General features: G+C 39.2%; 1 long non-coding RNA gene and 2 gene segments (V, D, J or C); 2 read left to right on the plus strand and 1 right to left on the minus strand.

The window, feature by feature from the left end:
* The window catches only part of LOC106009314 (Ig lambda-1 chain V regions MOPC 104E/RPC20/J558/S104-like), a 505,149-nt gene that overhangs the window by 405,482 nt on the left and 74,521 nt on the right, over positions 1-25,146 (plus strand).
* Positions 1-25,146, plus strand: part of LOC101712340 (immunoglobulin lambda variable 2-18-like) — a 153,861-nt gene that overhangs the window by 58,505 nt on the left and 70,210 nt on the right.
* LOC110348873 (uncharacterized) overlaps positions 1-25,146 on the minus strand; it is a 49,452-nt gene that overhangs the window by 12,152 nt on the left and 12,154 nt on the right. Inside the window, exon 2 of the long non-coding RNA XR_015446317.1 lies at positions 1,914-1,989. This is a non-coding gene — a long non-coding RNA (uncharacterized LOC110348873). The remainder of the gene's footprint in view (positions 1-1,913; positions 1,990-25,146) is intronic.

Genomic DNA, 25,146 nt, shown 5'->3' on the forward strand with positions numbered 1-25,146 from the left:
ACATTCAGCCCCCAGAGGATCCTGAGCTGAGTCTGCCGAAACCCTAAGATCAGCACACGCACAGCCTGAGTGGTTGGGGGTGGAACGGTGGGAATGGTCAGTAATACTCAGGATCCTTGTCCTCTCCTCTCTCAGGGGCTCTGTGGTCCCATATGAGCTGACTCAGATGACTTCCCCCACTCAAGCTAGGAGCTCTGGCAGCTTACAGTAGTGCACTCAATGGAAAGTGCTTTTTGTTACAGAAAACATTATCTGCCAGGATCATGTTCCTTCTCAGAAAGACTCCATTTAATAACTGCCCCAGACCCTGAATGCACAGTCCTATCAATTTAAGATGGCCCAAAAGTCCTCAGTTCCAGCTCAAGAACACCCTGTAGTGATCCCATCTCATGCCTAGTGCTGCCTCTCTCATTGCTTTCAGGTTCTCCATCTCCAGATCTGAGTTCAGGAGACACAAAGAACAAAGCCAGCTGTTCCCAACATTGGGGACTGGAGCCCACTCTACCCCCAGAAAGCACTAGCTTCTTTCCTCAATTCCCAATGTAAATCTCCAAATGCCTCATCTAGTCCAAATTTTCCCCTGCATCTTTATAAAATGAACACAGAGCCTGAGATAGGAGATACTCTGGGTTATGAGAGTATCAAAGAATCAGATCCATCCTAGAGGTAAATCCAGGGACAATTGTAACAGTTTGTTTATGTCTATACAGTGCATCTATAGATACACAACTATGGGTATCATTCACTGAATGAAATCTTACTCACTTCTACCTTTGACATCTTCTTTAAAAAACACATTATTTTCACTCCTCTAACCAAAAATGCAAATGCCATCAATTTTAGAAAGTACAACTTACCCCATGGAAGTAGTCACTAAAAAGCTAGGCAGACCCCAATCTCCCAGCCCACAAACCTCGGCAGACCTCGAGTAACTTTCCAGGTGCACAGCCCGTCTGTTGAGTCTGAGTCCTTTCCATGGCACCCTCCAGCCACTGGCAGCTCCTGATCGGAGCACAGGGCTCTGCATTTCCCGAGACACAACAATATGGAAAGTAGGCCAAGTAAAAACCCTACAATGGCTCTAAGTGTTCAAGTGAAGGAAGGGTCATGCATCTCTCACTTTAAATCAAAAGCTAGCAATAATCAATCTTAATGAAGAAGGCAAGGCAAAACCCCAAACAACCTGAAATCTAGATCTCTTATGCCAAGTAGCCAACTTACAACTGCAAGGAAAAGTTCTTAAAATAAATTAAAAGTGCTACTCCAGAGAACACATGAATGATAAAAAAGAAAAACAGATTTACTACTGATAAGGAGAAAGACCTAGTGGTCTGAATGAAGAGCAAACCAGCCACAACATTTCCTTAAGCCAAAGCCTCTTCCAGAGCCACAATTCTGCAAAGACTGAGAGAGGTGAGGAAGCTTCAGAGAAGTTTGAACATAGCAGAGGTCAATCCCTCAGGTTGAAGTAAAAATGACATCTCTGTAGCATGAAAGGTCAGATGAAGCAGCAAGGATCGATGAAGAAACTGCAGCAAGTTATCCAGAAGCTCTGTCTAGAGTAAATAATGAAGATGGCCATGCTCAGCAACAGATTTTCAGTGCAAACGTAACAGCCTTGAAGAAGATTCTGTCTAGAACTTTCATAGCTAGGGAGGAGAAGTCAGTGCCTGGTTCTCTTGTTAGGGGCTAATGGAGCTGGGGACCTTAAAGTAAAGCCAATATTCATTTACCATTCTGAAAATCCTAGGGCCCTTAAGAATTATGTTAAATCTATTCTGCTTGTGCTGTATAAATGGAGCTAAGTTTGGAAGAGAACACATCTGCTTACCGTGTGGCTTACATCTTAAGCCCCATGTTGAGACCGATGCTTGTTTAAAATAGTACAACTCACAGATAATGTGCCTGATTACCTGAGAGTTCTCACAGAGACACACAATGACAGTCATGCTGTGTTCATGCCTGCTCACACAATATCCCCTCTGTAGCCTGTGGATCAAGGAACAATTACGTTTATTGGTACATTTTCAGTATAAAATACAATTACATTCATCATTGGGATCTTGTACCATTACATGAGTCTCTTGGTTCTTTTTTTTCTCTTCCCTTGCCCTCCCTTCACCCCCTCCACCCTTCCCTATTTGCAAACACTTTGTTTCCATTTTTTTCCTTTTCTCATATTTTTTCTTTTCCCTTTTTTCCTTTCCCCTACCTCTCCCACTTCCCCTGCACCTTTAGACCTTTTCTTCCTATTACACAGTATCAATTATACATTTTTTAAATTACAATATCAAGATCTAGGAGACATTACCACAGATTTTACAGAATTTAAAAGGATATAGAAAGCATATTTCAAAAATCTGTTTTGAAATAAATTTGACAACTTCTAAGAAGTACCTTGGAAGACAAATTAATGAAATTAACTCTGAGGGAAATATAAAATTTGAATAGCACCTATTAAAGAAAGTATATTCCTAGCTTGAAAACCTACCTATATGACAACAGCAGGCTCATATACATTTTAACTCTTAAATTATGTCAAACAATTAAAGCAGAAAAAAAGGAACACTTCTCCCCTCATTTTAGGAACTCAACATTGTGCTAATCCTAAAACTGGATAAAGATAATAGAAGAAAAAAGTATGAACATAGATAGAAATTTGTTTAACAAAACAAACTAGTCAGATCTGGCAGGATGTAGAAAGTGGTTTTGTTATAGGGATGGCAGTGTTGGTTCAGCATTGGAAGATCCATCCCCAAAAGTCATCCTTTTAACAGAGGAAAGGAAAAAGCCATATGATCCTCTCACTAGTTGGAGAAAAAGTATTGGACTAAATTCTACAGCTGTTCATGGTAAAAGCTATCAGGAGACTAGAAGTAGAACAGAAACTTCTCAACAGATTAAAGACATGTACTCCATACTTCCAGTGAGAACACTGTATATGAATGGAGAAGATGCAATGCTTTCTCCTTAAGGTGGGGAACAAGGCAGATATGCTTACTCTTTATCTGTTCATTACGCTTTGAAACATAGGCCCCACCAAAATAGTCTGGCAATAAAATGACACAATTAGGATAGGATTGGCAAGGTAGAAGCAAATTCTTTTTATGTAGATGAAATGATCATCTACAGAGAAAATACTAAGAAATCTCTAGGAGCCCCTAGAACTTGTATTTGGATTTAGCAGGATTAGAAAACACAAAGTATATATATATAAATTCAGGTCTGTGTATACTCGCTATAAATGAAGAATTGGATGTTGAAATTTAAAAGTTATGTAGGAGTACAAAGGACCTAGAACAGTTTTTTTTTTTAAAAAAAAAACAGTGTTGGAAGACATTTAGTACCTAATTTTAAGACTTCTTCTAAAGTTACAGTAATCAAGGCAGTGTTGGTGTAAGGAAAGACATATAGATCATTGGAATAAAACAGAGAATCTAGAAATAGAACCACACATATATGGTCCACTGAGTTTTGAAAGATTATTTAACATTAGCATTTTATAGAATATAAACTCAATTCAAGAGCCAAGGAAGAGACAGTGTTTTTAGCAAACGGCACTAGAACACCTGGTATCCATATATAAAAAATTAACCTCGATCCTTTAGTTGCATACATGAAAATAACTTGAAGGACTATATGAACCTAAATAAGAAAGCCTAAAAGTATAAAACTTTAAGAAGAAATTATAAGGGAAAATGTTTATGAATTCAGGGTTGGCAAGAACTACCTAGGATACAAAAGACATGATGTATAAAAGAAAAAAATTGATAAATGAGATTCCATCAAAATTTAAAACTTTAAATGACATCATTAAAATGAAAAGCAGTCCTTAAACAGACCATATTTACAATGCACATAACCTATGACCAGAATATATAAAGAACTCTTACAGTTCATTAATAGACAACCCAATTAAAAAGTAGACAAAAGAAGATGATAAATAGCCAGTACAGCACAAGGAAAGGTGTGCAACTCTAGAATCAGAAAAATACTAATGAGTACAATAACAAGACTGAATTATACACTCATTAGGGAGATGAAGTTAAAAGTTTTAAAAGCCTTGTCATGACATTTTCTTTTTGTTGGATTCTCCCCCTTTGCATTTAATTTGTCACGCCCAATGGATTCATTCTTCTGGGTTTCCTGGGGTTGTGATCCTCATTGTCTCTCCCTAGGGTATTGTCTAAAATTTTTTGGAGTGCCAGTTTGGTATTCATGAAGTTCATGAGGTGCTCTTCATCATGAAAGTATCTTATTTCTCCATCAGTTCTGAAAGATAGTTTTGCAGGGTACATCAATCTGGGTTGGAGGCTGTTTTCCTTTAGGGCTTGAAATACTTCACTCCAAGCTCTTCTTGCCTTGAGGGTTTGCATTGAGAAGTCTGCTGTGATTCTGATGGGCTTTCCTTTGTATGTGATTTGTTTCTTTTCTCTAACTGCTTGTAGAATTTTGTTCTTCTGTTGGATTTCTGGAATCCTAACTATTATATGCCTATGTGTAGATTTTTTTTTTGATCAAGGCTAGCTGGAGTCCTATATGCCTCACTTATCTGTATGTCAAGTTCTTTTCTCCTCCTTGGGAAGTTTTCTGCCATCACTTTTGTGAACAGTTATTTTATGTCGTCTGCACTCTCTCCTCTTTCTTCATTGACTCCAATCAGTCTTATGTTATTCTTCTTTGCCTCGTCTAGCAGCTGCTGGATTGATTTCTTGTGCTCCCTTACAATTTTAAAGCAATTTTTCTTTTCCTCCTCACTAATTGCAATCTTTTCTTCTGTATGTGAAATTCTATCCTCACATTGGTTCATTCTGCTGCACAGACTTTCGATGGAGTTTTTAATCTCTTGGAAATCTGTTTGCATCTGTTTTATGGATTCCATTTGTTTCCTATGTTGGGATCCCATCATGTTCCTCAGATCTTTTATTTTTTATCTGTGTCCTCTCTAGATTTATTAATCATGTCTTGCACCATGAGCACAATCTTTGCTGTTATCTGAGAAAATATTTCTGATTTCATTTTTCCCAGATCCTCTATTGTTGCCAGTTCAGAGAGTCCAGGTGGTTGAGTATCAGATTGTTCCATCTCGTTTCCCTTTGATGTTGCTGTAGGTGATCTGGAAGTCTGTTTTTGAGGCTTGTTTCCATGTCTTCTCATTTCCACGGGGAGGGGGATGCTTCTGGTGCCCTCACAGCAAACCTTCTCTGCCCTTGGAGCATGGGATGGCAGTGGGAGCACTTCCTTCTGGGTACTGGGACTGGCTCTCCAGTCTTATTATTTAAGAAATACATTTTGTAAGGCTGTGGCTGCCAGAGATAGTAATTCTTCTGATGCATTTGGGCAAAGTAAATTAGAAATTTTGGGGAGAGGATCCACTGTTTCTGAAGCCATTAAGAATATTTGTGATCCATGGAAGGAGGTCACAATGTCAACATTAACAGGAGTTTGGAAGAAGCCAGTTCCAACCCTCATGAAAGACTTTGAGGAGTTCAAGTCTTCAGTGGAGAAAGTAATTGTAGATGTGTAGTTACAGTCGAAGTAGCAGAAGTAGCAAGTGAGCTAGAATTAGCAGAAGAGCCTGAAGATTGACTGAATTTCTGCAACCTCATGATAACAATTTAACAGATGAGGAGTTTCTTTTTATGAATGAACAAAGAAAATAGTTTCTTGAGACAAAACCTATTGACTCAAGTTTGAAAGCTAGTCTACTGTGGGTAAAGTGCTATCAATCAGGACTGCATGCTACAGAGAACTCTTTTATGAAGCAAAAAGTCAATAGATGAGACAACTTCCATTGTTCTCTAAAGAAATTTCCACACCTGCCCCAACCTTCAACAACTACCACCATGATTAGACAGCAGCCATCCATCTACAGCAAGGCAGGACCATCCACCTGCGAAAAGATTACAATGTGATGAAGGCTCATATGATTGTTAGTATTTTTTGCAATAAAGTATTTTAGTGTATGTATACACATTTTAGACATAGTGTTATTGCATACTTAATAAACCACACAGCACATTGTGAATATAGCTTTTAGATGCACTGGAAAACCAACAAAACTGTGTGACTCATTTTACTGTGGTACTTGCTTTATTATAGTGGTCTAGAATTTTACCCATTCTGTCTCCAAGGCATGGCTGTGTTTAGTTCTGCCATTTGCAAAGAACTAATAATCCAATTAAGGAGAATCTACTCACAAATACAAATAGATGACTACCGCTAGCAGATGGCATTGGTTAACTAGAAATTTAACTTAAGTGGAGATAATAACTCTTAACTCAGTCTTTTGGGCCATCAGATATTAGGACTAAAAGAAAAGTAAAATACTGAAGGGCTTCAGACAAACTTGAATTTGATTACCTGGTCTGTTATTTCTGAGATAGCCTTGGATGGACGAATTATTTTTATTAATACACAATATCTTCATCTGTAAAAAGGGATAATATTAGTAGTTTCACATGATTGTTGAGAGAAATGAATAGAATGGATATCCTATGTGGAAATGTTTAACACAGTGTCTGTATGTAGTAAGCACTCAGTAAATGTTAGTTATTTCATCATTAAAAAAACTACCAAAGCCCACAATTGAAAACAAGAAGCCCATTCTTGACTCCATGAGTTGCTCTGGCATGACATCTTGACTGAGGGAATCTCACAATCCTGGCTTCATAGTCACTGGATGTCCCATATTATCTTGTATCAACCAGGACTTAGGGCTGCACCAAGACCTGTTTCTCAAAAGTGTGAAATTTAATACTGCAGATGGCATGGACTTGTTTCAAAATTCCATGGTCTACATTCAGGTTCTCTAGGGAGGGTTTGACCTAAATAAAATATTCCTGTTTCCATTATCACTTCACCTACACCTTGTACTGGATACAAATATGGACAGAGGAGGAACTACAGGAACCACCTTGCAACATGCTGCACATCCTTCCTGGTATGGGATCTAAAACCATTGGTCACTTTTTCCCATATTTAAATGGGAAACAATTCCCAAATTTCAATATGCTATTTCATGAAACTACAATAACCCACAGGCTTTGAACTACTTTCTTCATTGAAACTGTAAGATAAAAGGATGTATTATCTTGTAGAAGATGGCAAAGAATGCTCCAAAAACTAAAGCCTGAAAAGAGTAGGTAATGCAGAAGAACGAATCTTCTTATGATTCCTTCTCTGATCTGAAACACATTTGTCCCCCTCAGCCCTTCAATTCGCTTGCCACTTCATGCACATCTGATCCAATCACCCTGATGAAGGAAAGCCCTAGGAAGTACCCCCATAGTTGCAGATAATCTAAGAACTCATACAATATACATGACATGGAAGGTTAAGTTCATGTAGCCGAGAGAGTAAAATATCTTGTTCACTGTTGCACATTCTGCATAAGTTCACACTGCTTCTGACCCTGCCTTCTGAGAGGAATAGAGAAGAACTCGGATTCTGCCTCAGAGATTCTTTCAGTATTCCTGCAGTTATATTGTTCTGCACTAGCACATTCTACAGCAGAAGTAGAAATTTCCAATGACATTAATTCCCCTCCAGATCTATACAAGTATACTTCTGTCTTTCACAATCCATCCAACAGTTATGGGAGCAAAATAATAAATTCAATGGATATAGAAACCAACTTCAACAACAAGTACCTTAGGTCTCTAAAGGTGGCATTATATATGCCATTCCCCATCTCATGGTGTAGCATTTATTATTTACTATTGTGTATAGGGAAGAAATGGGGGAAGACTCCAAATTTATCATCTGCATAAAGGTACAGGTAGGAAATGGATTAGAGTTTCTCAGCAATATGAGTGGTGTTGCAAACATTCCACTCTGCCCTGGCAGTGGAAAAGCACCATTGACAAACTTAAAGGACTGGGCTTTAAGTGACTTTGACCAGTAAAAGTTTACAAACCCATGCAGCAGCCATAGTTTTCTCTAGAGAAGAAAATTGGTTCAAGTAAGGAAATAGGAGTTAACATTGCTATTGGGCCAGCTGTCCTGAAACTTCTCTCATTATTTCTGAGGTTTAGACTCTACAGGACCTATGTTGTCTGCTCATCCATTAGATCCATGGATGGCAAGCCATCCCCACTGCTATCTGTAGGTAAGACCTCAGGAGAGTCACTTGGAATTTTTCTTTAGAAATACACCCACTCTGATTTTGATGGTTATTCTATATTCATATGGTCTGTTATTTCAGACTACTGCTCACTATTACTATCAAGATCCCACTTCTATAAGAGCCTTTGCCATCTGTACCAAGTCACAGAGCCACTCGGGGACATAGGGGTTTCCTTACCTACATGTGTTTCAATCACTTGCTGAGCAAAACGACTTCCAGACCCTCCTGAGAGCAGAGTCATCTATGAGGGTAGTCTCAACTGGAGATGTCTCCTTGGCTATGGGACCAACAAATGAAGAGCATCACCCAGCCTGGGGCCCTGCAGCCCCACACCCACCACACCCAGTGTCTCTGAGGCTGAGCTCTGCTCTGGATACCACAAAGCTCCTCAAGCAGCAAAACTCAGCTTGGGCTGATTTGTATAATGGGCAGCTTTCTGCAGCAAGGGGTAAGAGAGTTGTAGGAAGACTCTAGCCCAGCCTGGAGTCAAGGAAGCAGCATCACAGACAGCTTCACCATGGCCTGGGCCCCCCTCTTCCTCTGGCTTCTAGCTCACTGCATAGGTACTTCCTCAGGACCAAACCCACGCACCAAGCCCAGTGTTCTGGAAACAGCCTGGCCCTCACTCAGAGCCTATGAGTTCCCTGCCTGTGTGGAAAGAATTCTCAGGAATCTATTTCAGGTAGAGGAACTGTAGGTCTAAAATCTTTACAATGTGCTCACTGGCTTCTGTGAATCTTAGAACAGAGGTTACAATTGTCAGGAAACAGCAGCAGGTTGACCATTTCTCAAAGCCTCTATTCTCCAGAAATCTCAAAGACCACTGATTGACATTGATGGGAGGAGGCTCCTAAAGTGCCAGACCTGGCAGAAATGGATGTCCTGGAAGGATCTTTCAGAGACTAACTTTTCCTTTCTTTTTTTTTTTTTTTTTTTTTTTTGCAGACTCTGTGGCCTCTTACATCCTCACTCAGCCACCTTCAGTATCAGTGACTCCAAGACAGACAGCCAGGAATGCATGCTCTGGAGATGAAGTGGGGAATAAATATACACATTGGTATCAGCAGAAGCCAGACCAGGTTCCTGTGCTGGTCATCTACTGGGATAGCAACCGGCCCTCAGGGATTCCTGATCGATTTTATGGTTCCAACTCAGAGAATAAGGCCACCTTGACCATCACAGGAGTAGAAGCTGGGGATGAGGCTATTAGTGTGCTACATATGATGGCAGTGGTAGCACCTATCAGTGACTCACAGTGATGCAGAGAGATGGCAACATGAGACACAAACCTCACCAGGCTTGGGTGTCATTGTTTGCCTCTGAGCCATAACCATGACCTTGTTCTCCACTTCCTGAGACTGTTTCTCTTGCAGCCCAAGCTACAGAGGAAAAGAGTAGAAGCCCATTTGAAATGTGATTCTTTCACAGAATGAATTACACTTTAAATCAAAATCTGTTTACTTTAATCCATGGCCATGCTGAAACTAGTTCACAGTTTCTGGAGTAGAAAATACCTCCAGAGAACCTGGTTTCTGCATGAGACACCTGACATGCTTCCCTCTCTTTCAAAACAGCATATGCAGGAGAAAAACTCATTATGCCACCTATGTCTCTGGGAATTAGCCCTTGAAAAAGGACAAAGGACTATAAGCCTCATGTACCCTGTTTCTACGGGCTATAATGTGCTGATCTGTCCAGACCAATTCTGTGTGTCAGAAAACAAATCATCTTACTGTGTGTGTAACTAAGACATGTGCATATGTCTTCCACCTGTGAGCAATGACACAAATGGTTTTTTATAAGGCATTTCATTTCATTAAAAGTAACTTAGCCCTCTTACAAATCCTACAGATCAAGACTGTGTGGGATGGACATGAACACTAGTTTCTGCCTCTCTCCCACCTTTTTATATTATGAAAGAGTCTTCAGATCCTATAGCCCACAAGGCAGCATCACTGACACCTTTGCTGGACCTGCTGCACAGCCTCCCTGATCAAGGACTCAACACTGCACAACCTTTCCTCCCTCGTGACAGTTGGCTTGGAGCTACAGCAACTTTCAGAACCCAAGTTGACCATCAAGTGTCCCTGTTCTTGTTGTTGAGGAGTGTGGAAGTGTAGGATAATAAGTGTGCATTGTGTGGCAGATTGTCTAGATTGCAACAAACAACCAGATTCTAATCATTTCTCCTAATATGGAAGAATGAATCTTATTTTGGCTTATTTTTTCCTTACCTGATTTTATATGTTTAGCTGAGTGTTCCTATATACTTGTCACTTCAAGTAAACAGTAACTGTATGATCCATTTATCATGACATGGGAGAGCCCTGAAAGTCTCCGTGAGTATCCAGTGGTACAAGCCCCAGTGTTCTATGTTATATCACAGAAGGGAAAGGGAAAGTGTAGATGTACACTGTTGACAATTCAACATAAATGCTCACAGTTTCCTACCCTGAGAGAAATAGAGAACTCAGTTTCCAAATCAATGGTGCACACCATATACCTGCAAAAAAGCTATTCTGCTTTAGAAGATTCCATGTCTGGTACAGATATTGAAAATAGAACTCCAACTGAACAGAATCTGTTGAAATCTATTCCACCTTCCAGGATCCATTTAAACTTTGTAGGGTCAGCCCTGTCAATTAAATGTATATAGAATCCAGCCACAACCCATGAGCCCTACTATGCCATTTGCCTCACCTCAGGATGAACTATGAAAATTATTCATTGCCATGGGTGGGATGTACATGGGGAAACCTAAAATTTATCATGTGCATTAATGACCACACTGGACTCTGCAGTGAGCTCCAGACCTCAGAGCTTCAACTGGATCCTCCAGCTCTCCAGCACTGACTGCCCTGCTGCACTCTTTCACACCTAACTCAGCAGGTGACCATTGAAAGCCTACCTCGCAAATCCTTATATAGAACATATACATTTATATTATATTATATATTTTATTTATTCCTCTAGTGAACCCTGATACAAACTGTCATCAGGTTTCTCTGAACTGTTGTTATGTTTTCACTAAAACAACAAAAAAGGGGGCCTGTAGAGTGTGCAATTTTTTCTAGTAAAAACAAGGGCCATCTATACAGGAACTGCACCTTCCCTGACTCACTCCACACCAAGATGGCACCTCCCTGTCCTACACAGGGAAGGGAAGGGAGGGTGCAGCTCAGGGAGGATGAATCTTACTTCCCTGTCCACCTCCTCTTAGGTGAGGGTTTGGAGGTGACCTAGAGGAAAGCTCCTGCTCTAAGACTCCTCTACCAGCAGGCAGCAGCAGAGCTAAAGTCAGGAGAGAGGTGAGGGACTGAATAGAGGTTGATAAAGGACTTAACAGGGTCAATCGTTGGACTCAAACACGAGACATGACCTATGTCCTATGCCCTGGGCTGCAGTGACCACATTCTGAGAGACAGAATCACACAGTCACAGTGGGACACTAGTGGGAGCCCAGGGAGAGTGGGGTTCTCATCTGGGAAGGCACCAGAGTAGCCTAGTCCCAGTCATCAGCCTAGGAAGCTCCTGCCAGACTGAAATTCCCTGGAGGGACCAGCCCAAGGTCCAGGTGCTATAGGAGGAAGTTCTGTGTGAGAGGATGTGGCTCCCAGGGCCTGTGTTCTCAGCCACAATGGCTGCCTGGGCTTCCTGCCCACTCTCAAGGGATTGTCTCTCACTGTCCTGTGATGGTCCCAGGGTTGGCCCTACTCCAGGGACACCTGCCCACTCTTCCCAGCCTCTGCCTCCACCTACAGGCAGATCTGCCCTCAGGGTACAATTCCTGTGCTTAGCTCAGTCTCTGGTTGGGGAGGGAGTATTCAGGGTTTCATCCTGGATGGAGCATCTACAGCCTCCTGGAGAAGAATCCACAGAGTTATATGGTCTATTACCTGTCTTGAGTCACTGCCCTGACCATGGCATTGTCTTGGTTCAGTGGTAGGACATTCATAGCTGGAGGAGCCCATGATCACCCATCATCTGGACTTCAGTCCTATGAACAGACCATGACCCTGAGGACCTCCACAGATGCCATGGGGCCTAAAGGTGAATTCTCCACCAGATCTGGTTTTTGGCACTTTTTTCATGATTACATAAAACATTGATTAGACAAAAAATGAAGAATTGACTTTCCAATTGGTACTGTATTGTGTAATGGGGGACATCAACTAAGATATGTAAGTGTGACTAGAAAAGGCAATGAATCGAGAAAAGGAGATAGTTGATAAAATTATCAAGATATAACTTGTGATATGGTTAGTAAATATTGCAACAAGCAAGGAAAAACAACACTAGAAGAAATGTTAACAATGACATAAAAGTGCTGCTGAACTAGGAGGAAGAAGATGGGATCTATAATCTAATTGCGGTTGAGTCAGGTGTCATCAATCATCTCTCTATTTCTATTTTAAGTTCTTTTCAATTTTCTTATTAGTACACATTTGCAGTACATACTGTTCACGCTCCAGTGGGGAAATGGTACATAATACACCTTAAGTCTATTTTATCTTCTTGCCCTCTTCTCCCTCTCCCCCTTCCCTGTATCTGGGTCCATTTCCCTTTTGCACAAGATCATCTCTTTATTTCCTATTACCAATCTTTTATTTTGCTCTTTATTTATATAAAATCATGGGAGTAGAGGGTGACAAGGCAAAGCTGCTTGGCTCATGCTGGCCCAGAAGCAAAGCACAAGAGCAGTGCTACAGAGGTAGAGGCCACAAACCACATATAGCACCCCAGGTCATACCTCCTAGACCCACCTTGTTATTCCCAGAAGTGTGTTTTCAAATTCTCTACGTGGGTCCTATTCCAAAAGAGTTAACACAATTAAGCTTAATCACCACACCAATCCCACTGTTTGTCTCCTTTGGGGAGGAGGATGTCGTAAAGGGAAACAAACACATCCTCTTAAATGAGAGAGTATAAATTTGAAAAATTCTGTTTTGAAATTTTTGATGGAACTATAAAAGCATGTTTTTATTCTGTTTTTGTTTTGAGGTAGAGTCTCCCTAAATTCCAAAGCCTGGGCTCAAACTGACAGACCTCCTGTCTCACCCTCCTAGAGTGCTGGAATTACAGAAATATACCATCAGTTACCAAGCACAAATGTCATATATGAAATGATTTTTTTAAAAAACTGTAATGGCACAGGGACAATTTCCAATAAAATGACAAGGATGAGACAAAAAGTGCCTCCAGGGGATCAGAGATGAAAACAAGAGGAAGGAAAGGTGCCTATACTCCACCTTCAGCTGAGACAGGTGTCATGATCCACCTCTCAGAAGGACTTAGCTCAACCCATGGCCAGGCTTCTGGAAGGTAACAGCCCTACTGAGCTTCATCCAACACACACCACAGCCCAGGAGGGTTGAGACAGTGGCCCTGGGGTCAATCCCCGGCAAATAACTGTGAGTAGGGACCTTGGAGACTCTTTTTCTCCCCAAAAAGAAAAAGACTTTTTCTTCCCAAAGAAGTAGCTGGAGGAAATTGAGGCTCCACCTCTCACTCTTCAGTCTGTTGCTCTGACCCCACATCTGAGAAGAATATACCCTGGGAGCCCTCAAAGAACAGTCCCAGGGGAGGAGTAAATTTGCATAAGCACTAAACACTCACTGGCCCCAAAGATCTTCAGGGCAATAAGAAAGGCCTGGGACAGCCCAGCTGGGTGTGCATCTCAGGACACAGAGCTCCGGAATTTCTCCATCATGGCCTGGACTCCTCTCCTGCTCCTCCTCTTTTCTCTGTACACAGGTGACCCGCCCAGTCCTGGTCCCTTAATTCTACCGCCACAGGACCCTGGGCTGGACCTGCCCCAAACTCTGAGCTCAGCCCAGGCATAGTCTTTGGATGAGCCTCCTCACAGTCCCCCTCTCTTCTCTCTTTCAGGTTCCATGGCCTCCTATGTACTGACACAGCCAACCTCAGTGTCAGTGGCCCTGGGACAGACAGCCACAATCACCTGCTCTGGATCTGCACTGCCACAAAAATATGCATATTGGTTCCGGCAAAATCCAGGCCAGACTCCTGTGCAAATAATATATGAAGACAGCAAGCGGCCCTCAGGGATCCCTGAGAGATTTTCTGGCTCCAGCTCAGGGACAACAGCCACACTGACCATCAGTGGGGCCCAGCCCGAGGATGAAGCTGATTATTACTGCTTCTCAGCAGACAGTGATGATAAACATAGCACAGTGACACAGACAAATAGGGAAGTGAGACACATACTCTTCACTGGCTGTGTTAACACTCTTCCTCGATCCCAGGAAGACTGGAGACAAAGCCATGAGCAAGTCTGGTACAGCTCGTCCAGATATGAGAAATCCAGGCTGCCCTTTCTTCCAAGCTCTCCAGGTTAGCTAGCCACTAACCATGGCTCTGCATGGTTAGACCATACTTGGAGGGCTCTGAAGAAGGATAAGTAGATGGAGAAGTCTATCCACCACTATAACTGCTGGATTTCTGTATCATAGTGACTGAGCCACTGCATTACCCAAATATTCTAGATACTTCATAGAAGTGCTCAATTTATCTCAGATCCTAAAGCCACAAATCCCATAACTGCATGGGATCCTGAACAGAACAAAGCAGTGCAGTAGATTTTCTGAGATCTACCCGGATCCCTTCATCAACAGTGAACAACTCACACACCTCTGTCACATCCCAGAAGGGCCCTCACTGTAAAGTGCTGTTGGTACTGACCACTGTCTCCCTAAGTGTCATGTCCCTTTTCAGAACACTTCTCTTTAATGAGCGTCTGTGGCCATGGATACAAGACCCCACCCCAATTTAGGATATCATAAAGGACCTCCAGTTTTAGAGTTCCCTGTACAAATCTTGAGTCCTCGATTGCTATGTCATAAGAGTCATTATGTCTTTCTGCCCAGTTCTTTCAGGATAGCCTACTCATCAATTGTCAATCTCATGGTTTGTTCAGAGAATACCCAAACAAAGATGAGCTGTCCCAACATGAACATCAGGAAATTTGAGGCCACTTGATACCCAAAAACACTGGTTTCTCCCCTGAATTCCCACCATAAATATCTAAATCCAACAGCTAGATCTGACTTTCCCTTGCATTTCCATGAAATAAAATCAGAGACTGACATACTAGGTACACTGGGTTATAAAAGAGAGTTGGAGAAATAGATCCATCCCGGAGGAGAATCCAGGGACAGGTAGACCTTTTGCATCATGTCCATAGGGAAAGACAGCAGATTCGTTCCTATGCAATAATGACAACTGTGCCAACCTAAAATGATTAAATTATGCCAAAAATGTGAAGAACATGCCAACAGTATCTCCACCAGCACATAAAAGATATTTTAATTTTCCAGTATGTTCATTTTCCCCTTCTTGGTAGCCCAAAACTTAAGTCCTGCTGTATAAATGCTCTTCACATCATATCTTAGATGACACTGTGATCAGACAGTTGAACAAAACCAAAATATGGGATTTGTACAACTTCAATGATACTCATATCTAAACAAAGCATAGTTTTTAGCCATAAAAATAGTTTAAAAGCATAGTTTTTAGCCATAAAAATTTCATTTCTGTGTCATACATGCTTCTTTTTTCAGTACTCCATATTCTCTTTGCCATCAGCAAATATTTTTCCTAGTGTTGATCCCATCAGTAGTCATTTCAGGTGGATTGATTTAAAACTTCATTCCAGCAGAGAGTGGCCCATTAACAATCCTGCTGAATTGGATTGTGTTGGTTTCCTCACTTTAATCACAGGCTGGGGTGGGGGAGAGTAAAAATACCTTGCATTTCCTATATACTCCTCCTCACCTCAGTTGTTCTAATGTATCAACACCATTCCCCCTAGAGAGTCAAAATCAACCACCACTCATTATTTCTTATTCTACCTGATGATTTCCTCTCACAGGGACACAAAGGGGACATGGACATTGTTAAGCCCAAGTTCAACATGTCCAAAGGAAGCATTGTCCTTTTGGAACTGAGACCTCTCTACTAGACCAGAATGTCCTAAAGTCTCAGAGGGGAAGCAACCATTGTGCTAGTGCATCACTAGGGATAATGGAGAGTGGAGCCACTCCCACTTCCATATCTTAAATCCTAGACCCATGACACTCACCTTGAGAAAAGCAGCACCATGTATGACACACTGACTCAGAGAATATTTAGTATCACAATCAACAGTGATGGATATCACTGTAAAGTGTAGCCACCCAGCAAGTTTAATCACTACATTCAAAAAGGCCATTCCATCTTTCTATCCTGCTTGGGCTTCAGGATTCAGGGAACAATGGACAAATCAAAGAATGGAAGGAACATGGCTTCATCGCTACCCTTTATTGGACATGGAATGAGTTCTTTGTTCAGAATCCCCACGTGGAATATTATGATAGTGCTTGCTGCATTCTTTTAATTCATGTGTAATAGCTTGGATGTAAGCATTGCAGACAAGGAAAGGAAATCATATCTAGAATGAATATCTGCTTAAGTTTTAAAAAAGGAGCTACACTGTCCTGATGAAGAGGGTCTAATATCATCACATACCACCAGGTACCTGGATGCTTCCCACAATGAAGAGCATTGTACTGGGTACTCAGAATTGAGCTCTGCTCTTGGCCCATCGGGCACAAGCTATAGCCAACTCACCTTAGTGAGTGGAAATTCATGTTGATTGTCCCATAAATAATCTCCATCCTTGAAACTATGGATATTTCATTTCTGAGCCCATTGGGAAGTGACTCCTGGGGCTTCAAGAAGACACTGTCTGAAATATACAGAATTAGATACCATCCACCTGATCATTATAATCCTTTCTTCTGAGGTCACTCTTTAAAGACACAAATATTTTCATAACCTCTGTAAATACGCAGAGAATTTGATCAAAAAATTCTCCACAGTGAAAAAGAAATGACAATAATGATCATCTAAAATCAGGATTATATTTCTAATAACATAAATGTAAGTAATATTTCATTAAAATCTGATATTTAACTTTGAGCGGTTAAAAATGACTTTGATTCTTCCACCAAAAATACATGATTTTTGTATTTAGAAAAGTTACAAAGGTATATTACTTCAATTATGGAGTTTTGTAAGATACTTGGGCAAACGTAGTAGTTGTGAAACTAATATTCTTCTCTTTCAAACTCAAATCACTCATAGAAAACATGATTCGCAAATATTAAAAGAATTATACTTTCATAAACTGTTCAGTGATTAGAAAATTTTAAGAATACTTTGGACAAGTTAGGTATGTATATCTACCCTATCAACTGTACTTGTAATGAAATAAATCAAATCAATTATTTCTGAAAATCTTTAGTGTTCAAATTACATGTGATGTACATTTATAATAGATATGTTTCAAAGACAGTATAAGAAAATGGTGTCAAGTATTTCATAGGTATGTTTTCATCAATGCTGGGTGGAGAGAATACAGTTTCTTGTATTGGGTTAGATGCAATGCATTATTAAAATAATTACACATGCTTCTTATGTTTTTAATATGGAAATTAGACATTAGAACACATTTGAGACATGCACATTGTTATTGCACAGTGCTAGACAGGCCCTTATAAGTGAGAGGTGCTTTAGAGTCACCTGGTGCAAGTAGTCCTGTCTCCACTCATGGAACACATTGTGAACCCAGGGAGGGAGCTGTGCAGAAGAGATAGATAAGTGGGGTTACTGAGCCTTAGTCCTGCTCCATTGTAGAAGCACAACATCCACCATACAATAGTCACGGATGAGACTGCCTGACCTTATGACTGGTGAAACTGTGATTTCCATCAACATGCTTACATGATTTCCCATGTTATCCTGTAACTACCAGCACCTAAGACTAAACTAGGAACTATTTTTCAAAAGCTGCATAATTCTGTACTGCACATAACAAACTTGTTCCAAAAGCCAATGGTCAACACTGGGATTTTCTTATGGGGGCCTTGCCCTAAAGTTGAGGTTCTTTTATACCATCACTAAATCCTCTATCCTTACAGAATCTATTAGAGTCTATACATCAGAATAAATGAGATGCCTGTCCACACAGCAGAATAACTGGTATGCCTGTGTGACACGCTGCAGAGCCTTCCTGCTCTGGCAGTCACACCCATTTTACAACTTTCATTGTTCCTAATGTTTCAAACAACATCCCTAAATTTGAAATATACCATGTCCTAAAACTAGACTGGCCTATAGGCTCAGGGCTTGCTTTTTCTTGGTGAAGAGCATAATAGAAAATAATTTGTCTATTATTTTGTGGAATTTGGCTCAGAAATCTCCAAACAACTAAATTCAAAAAATTTGGACTGTGAGGGAGAAATCAAACATTGATGTTTTCTTTTATACCATCTGCAATGCATGTGTTCCACCAAACATTTCAGTATACTTGTCACATCATGTACATTTGTATTGAATCTCTATAGCAGTTTTGGAAGTATGGCCATTTTCACTAAGTTGATTCTTCCTACCCAGGAGCAAGGGATGTCTTTCCATTTTCTGATATCATCTTCACTCTCTCTTTTCAGAGTGCTATAGTTTTCAGAGTAGATGTCTTTGATTTCTTTTGTTAGGTTGATTGCTGTTTAGTATGTCTAGAAGACTTCTCGTGGAGTTCTTGGGGTCTTCTATATAGACTATCTTGTCATCTGCAAATAATGACAATTTGACTTCTTCATTTCCTATCTTTATTTCTTTTATTTCTTTCTCTTCTCTAATTGCTGTGGCTAATGTTTCCAAAACTATATTGAACAGGAGTGGTGATAGTGGACATCCTTGTCTTGTTCCTGATATTAGTGTGAAGGATTTCAGTTTTTGATCTTTTAGTATGATATTGGCTGTTGGTTTTTCATAGATGGCTTTTATCTGGTTGAGGTAGAGACCATCTATTCCAATTTTTTGTAGGGTTTTTATCATAAATGCATGTTGGAGTTATCTAATGTTTTTTCTGCAACTATTGAGTTGATCATATGATTTTTGTCCTTGGCTCTATTGATATAGTGTATTACATTGATTGATTTGCATATGTTGAACCATCCCTGCATCCCTGGGATGAATCCCACTTGGTCAGAGTGTATGGTCTTTTTGATGATCTTCTGCATTCTATTTGCCAGTATCTTATTAAGGATTTTTGCATGTTCATTAGTGAGATTCACCTATAATTCTCTGTTTCTGTTGGGTCTTTCTCTGCTTTGGTGATCAAGGTAATGCTTGCTTCCAGGAATGAATTTGGAAGTATTGTTTCTCTTTCAAATTTTTCACTGAAGAGTTTAAACAGTAGTGGCAGTAGTTCCTCTCTAAATGTCTTGTAGAATTCAGCAGTGAACCCAACAGGACCCAGGATTTTCTAAGTTGGTAAGTTTTTAATTATGCTCTCAATTTCATTTGATTGGTATTGAATTGTTTAGAATTTTTAGGTCTTCGTTCAACTTTGGTAATTCATACATATCTAGGAATCTGTCCATTTCTTCTATATTTTCCATTTTATTGGCGTATAGGTTCTCGAAGTAGGTATTGATGATCCTCTGGATTTCTGCTTGGTCCACTGTAATTTCATCCTTTTCATTCCTAATTGCATGGATTTGGGCCTTTTCTTTCCTTTTTCTGATAAAGTTGGCTACAGGGTTTGTGAATTGTGTTTATTCTTTTGAAGAACCAATTCTCTGTTTCATTGATTTTTTTGTATCATTCTCTTAGTCTCCATTGCATTGATTTCTGCTGTGATCTTTATAGTTTCCTCCTTTGTATGAGATTTGGGTTTGTCTTGCTGTTCTTATTCTAGAAGCTTGAGGTTCAGCATCAGATTGTTTAATTGGGCTCACTCTGTTTTCCTAATATGAGTATTCACTGCTGTAAACTTCCCTCATAAGACTGCTTTCATTGTGTCCCATAGATTCCAATATGTTGTATTGTCATTGTCATTTAATTGTAGGAACTATTTGATTTCTTCTTTAATTTCCTCTGTGACCCATTGGTTATTCAGCAATGTGTTGTTCAATTGCCATGTGTTTGTGAAATTCTTGCAGTTTCTTTTGCTCTTGACTTCCAGTTTCATCACACTATGGTCTGATAATATACAGGGGATAACTGCAATTCATTTGCACTTACTTAAATATGTTCTATGAGCGATTATGTGGTCTATTTTGGAGAACCACCTGTGTGCAGCTGAAAAGAATATGTATTCTGATTTTGTAGGGTGGAACACTCTGTAAAAATCTGTTAAGTTCATTTGGTCAAGAGTTTGAGTTCTAGTGTTTTGTTGCTTATTTTTTGTGTAGCTGATCTATCTATTTGTGACAGTGGGGTATTGAGGTCCCCTACTACTATTATATTAGTGCTTATTTGATTTTTCATGCCCCTTAATATTTGCTTTATATAGTTGAGTGCACTAGTGTTTGGTGCATATATATTTATGATTGTCATCTCTTCCCCTTGGACTGTTCCCTTTAAAAGGATGTAGTGTCCTTCTTTGTCTCTCTTAATCAGTGTTGGTTTGAAATCCACTTGATCTACAAAGAGGATAGCCACTGCTGTATTTTTTTCAGGTTCCTGAGTCTTGGAGTATTGTTTCCCACCCTTTACCTTTCAGTCTATGAGTTTATTTTTTAATTAAGTGTGTTTCTTGTATGCAGCATATTGTTGGGTCTTGCTTCTTGACCCAGTCTGCCAGTCTATTTCTTTTGATTGGTGAATTGAGACCATTAACATTGATGGTTATAACTGATATGTATTGACTTATCATTGTCATGACCTTTTCTTTTTGTTGGATTCTCCCCCATTGTGTTTAATTTATTGTCATGCCCCATGGATTAATTCTGCTGGGCTTCCTGAGGTTTTGGTCCTTACTTTCTTTTCCTAGGATATTGTTTAAAATTTTTGGAGTGCTGGTTTGGTATTCATGAAGTTCCTGAGGTGCTCTTTGTCATGAAAGAATCTTATTTATCCATCAATTTTGAAAGATAATTTTGCAGGATACATCAATCTGGGTTAGACGCTGTTTTCCTGTAGAGCATGAAATACATCACTCCAAGCTCTTCTTGCCTTGAGGGTTTGTGTTGAGAAGTCTGCTGTGATTCTGTTGGGCTTTCCTTTGTATGTGATTTTTTTCTTTTCTCTCACTGCTTGTAGAACTTTATCCTTCTGTTGGGTTTCTGGAATCTTAACAATTATATGCCTTATGTGTAAATTTTTTTTCATCAAGGCTATTTGGAGTCCTATATGCCTCACTTATCTGTATGTCAAGTTCTTTTCCCCTGCTTGGGAAGTTTTCTGCCATTACTTCTGTGAATTTTTTGTTGTTGTTGTTTGTACTCCCTCCTGTTTCTTCACTGACTCTGATCAGTCTTATGCTATTCTTCTTTGCATTGTCTAGCAGCTGCTGGATTGATTTATTGTGGTCCCTTAGTATTTTAAAGAAATTTTTCTTTTCCTGGTTACTAATTGCAATCTTATCTTCTATATCTGAAATTCTATCTTCACATTGGCTCATTCTGCTGCATAAACTTTTGGTGGAGTTTTTAATCTCTTGGAAATCTGTTTGCATCTGTTTTGTGGATTCCATTTGTTTCCTATGTTGAGATTCCATCATATTCCTTAGCTCCTGTGTGTTTTTTAATCTGTGTCCTCTCTAGATTTATTAATCATGTTTTGCCCTATGGATACAATCTGTGCTGTTATCTGAGAAATTATTTCTGATTTCATTTTTTCCAGATTCTTTTTTGTTGCCAGTTCAGGGAATCCAGGTGGTTGAGTATCAGATTGTTCCATCTCGTTTCCCTTTGGGGTTGCTGTAGGTAATATGGAAGTCTGGTTTTGAGATTTTTTTATGTGTCTTCTCATTTCAATGGGAGGGGGTAGAGGTGTGTGCTGCTGGCGCCTGCCCAGCTCATCTCCTCAGAGCTGGGGGAAGCTCTGCTTCTTGGCCCTGGGAGCAGTATTATGGCTGCCCAGAAGGCTCCTCCTCTCCTTCCCATTTCTATAGAGTCTACATCTGAGTTTCTTAACATGGCTTTTTTTTCCTTTTTATTTATATTTTGGTCTTTCATACTACAGAAACCATGAAATATTTAACCTTCTGTGTCTGACCTATTTCACTTAGCATTATGGTCTTGGTGCATCCATTTTCCTACAAATGACTCAAATTCATCCTTCTTTATGGCTGAATAGTACTCCGTTATGTATATATGGCACATTTTCTTTATTCATTCACCTTTTGGTGAGCATATAGGTCATTTCCAAGATTTAGCTATTGTAACCTGTGTGGCTGTAAACATGGGTAGCATGAATTTCTGTAGTGTGATGACTTTAGCTCTTTCAGGAAGATTTGTACTCAGGAGAGATATAGCTGAGTCCAATGGAATTTCTATGTTTAGTCTTTTGAGGAATTCTCCATACTGATTTTCAAAATGTTTGTACCAGTTTACATTCCCACCAACAATGCAGAAGTATTCCTTTCCCCCTAAAAGCTCAACAGCATTTGTTGTTCTTTGAGTCTTTGGTAGTGGTCATGCTTACAAGAGTGAGATGAAGTCTCATTGTTAATTGGCATTTCTCTAATGGTCAGAAAGGTTGAAAATTTCTTATGTATTTATTGGCTATTTGTACACTCCTAAGAAGTATCTATTCATTTTAATTGCCCATTTTGAATGGGTCTTTTTCTTTGGTGGGGTCTAAAGATTTTTAGTTATTTATATTCTAGATACTAGCCCTTCGTCTGAGGAGTAGCTAGCAAATTTTTTTCCGTTCTGTGCATTGTTCCTTCACTCTGTTTTGTTGTTTCTTTTGCTGTCCAGAAGAGATTTTGCTGTTGTTGTTGTTGTTTTGTTAGTATATGTTTACCATACATGATGATAACATTCATTATGAAGAATTTATACCAGTACATAATATTTCTTAATTCTTTTTTTCTATTCCCCTCACCTCTTCTTTTCCTCCCCATTTACAAAAGCTCTGCTTCCATTTTCCCTTCCATTCTCTCTCTGTTAAATCTCTTTCCCCTTTTTTTCTTACCCCCTCCTCCCTCCCTTGTGCCCCTTCCCATTTGAGCAAGTTCTTTGCAAGATTAATGATTACTGGCCCTACGAGAAGGTTTTTAACTTGATATAATCCCATTTGTTGACTCAATATTATTTCTTGTACAACCGGGATTCTATTCAGGAAGTCCTTGCCTATGTCTTCAAGAGTTTTAACAATTTTTCTTCCAGAAAAATTTAAATTTTCTTCCAGAAAATGTATTGTATCTTTTTCTATATAGATCTTTGACCTATTTTGATTTGACTTTAGTATAGAATGAGAAATATAATTGAGATTCATTTCTCTGCATATGGATAACCAGTTTTCCCAGCACTTTTTGTTTTAAAAAGGATATCTTTTTTCCAGTGTATTGGGTTTGGATTATTCTTGTATTTCTAGAACCTTGAGATGCATTATTAAGTTATGGACAAAACTATATGAAATGATTAAAGAGGAAGTAAAGAAGCTCATTGAGTTAAAAGATAACAGAACCCAAAAGGTAGTGGAGCTATCATACAAAATGATCAGTGTGGTCATGAGAGAAACAAAATATGGAAGAACTAACAAAAATGGATCAAAACATGAATGAAAAATTTGTAAAAGATATAGACTCTGTGAAAAAGTGTTAAACTGACACCCCAAAGATAAAGAATTCTATAGAATTCATAAAGAGCAGAGATAACCAATGTGAAGATATTTTTCTGGAAATTGAGGACAAAATATCATAGTATGTGTTTATTTACTCAAAGAAGCCTCAAGAAAAATTCATCCATCAGCTAATAAATGAAGCTAAAAAGACTAAACTAAGGCTAATTAGAGTTAGAGAGAAACTAGAACACAGAACACATGGACTAAAGAATCTGTCTGCAGAAAACTTTCCAAGTATGAGGAAAGAATTTATTATGCAGGTAAGCCAGGCTTATAGAGTGACAAATGATAAAAAAGAAGCACCCCATGACACATTGCACAAAATTGCACATCTCCAACAAAAACACAGAATCTTAAAAGCAAAAATAATCATAGAAAAGCAAAAAAATTCACTTCTAAAGGTAAACTCATTAGTATTATAGCAAACTTGCCGACATAAACTTTAAAGTCCAAGAGAGCATGAAGTATTTTGAGCAAAACAACAACAAAACCCTTGAAATCCAGACTATTATAACCTTCAAAATTCTCCTTCAGAATTGATGGGGAAATAAGGTTTTTCCATGACAAAGAACACCTTAAGAGATTTTTCAATACCAAACCAGTACTCTATAAAATACTCAATAATATTCTAGACAAAGACAATGAAGTCACATGAAATGTGTACATCAATAAGATGAACTGTTAAGCAAAAAGGGAAAAATAAATGAGTTAACAAGAAAAGAATGCAATGACAGGAATAAATCAATGTGTCTCCATAACAACCCTCAATATAAATGCCATGACACCCAAATTAAGGCACAGATTGGCAGACTGGATCAAAACCCAACAATCTGTCACGATTGAGAGATTCATTTAACATGAAAAGAAATTCATAGTCTAAAAACCACCAGAAGGAAAACAACATTCCATGTAACTGGACCCCAACACAAACAGAAGAAGTAATTTTATCAAAAGTAAACTTTAAGCTAAAACTGATCAGAAGCAGCAAAGATGGTCACTATATATTAATAAAAGGAACAATTTAATGGGAACAGATAACAACTTTTAAAATATATTTATCAAATAGTGCATCTATCTTCAAAAAACAAACATTATTTGATATAAAAGATCAAGTATACACCAACACAAAATCATAGTGGTTGACTTCAATACCCTACCTTCACAAATATGCAGGTGAACTAAACAAAAAATAAACATCAGGGATGAGCCACACCTTAGAAGAAATAGATTTAATATATATCTACAGAGTGTTCTACCTCACTACAACAAAGTACATATTCTTTTCAGTAGTACATAGAACTTTCTCCAAAATAGACCACATGCTAACCCATAAAGCATGCTTAGGTAAGTGCAAAATAATTAAAATATTGCATGCATAT

The sequence above is a fragment of the Heterocephalus glaber genome, unplaced genomic scaffold, assembly GCF_053883595.1.
Source record: "Heterocephalus glaber isolate CG9 unplaced genomic scaffold, H.glaber_assembly_v1.0 deba00001687, whole genome shotgun sequence".
Lineage (NCBI taxonomy): Eukaryota > Metazoa > Chordata > Mammalia > Rodentia > Bathyergidae > Heterocephalus > Heterocephalus glaber.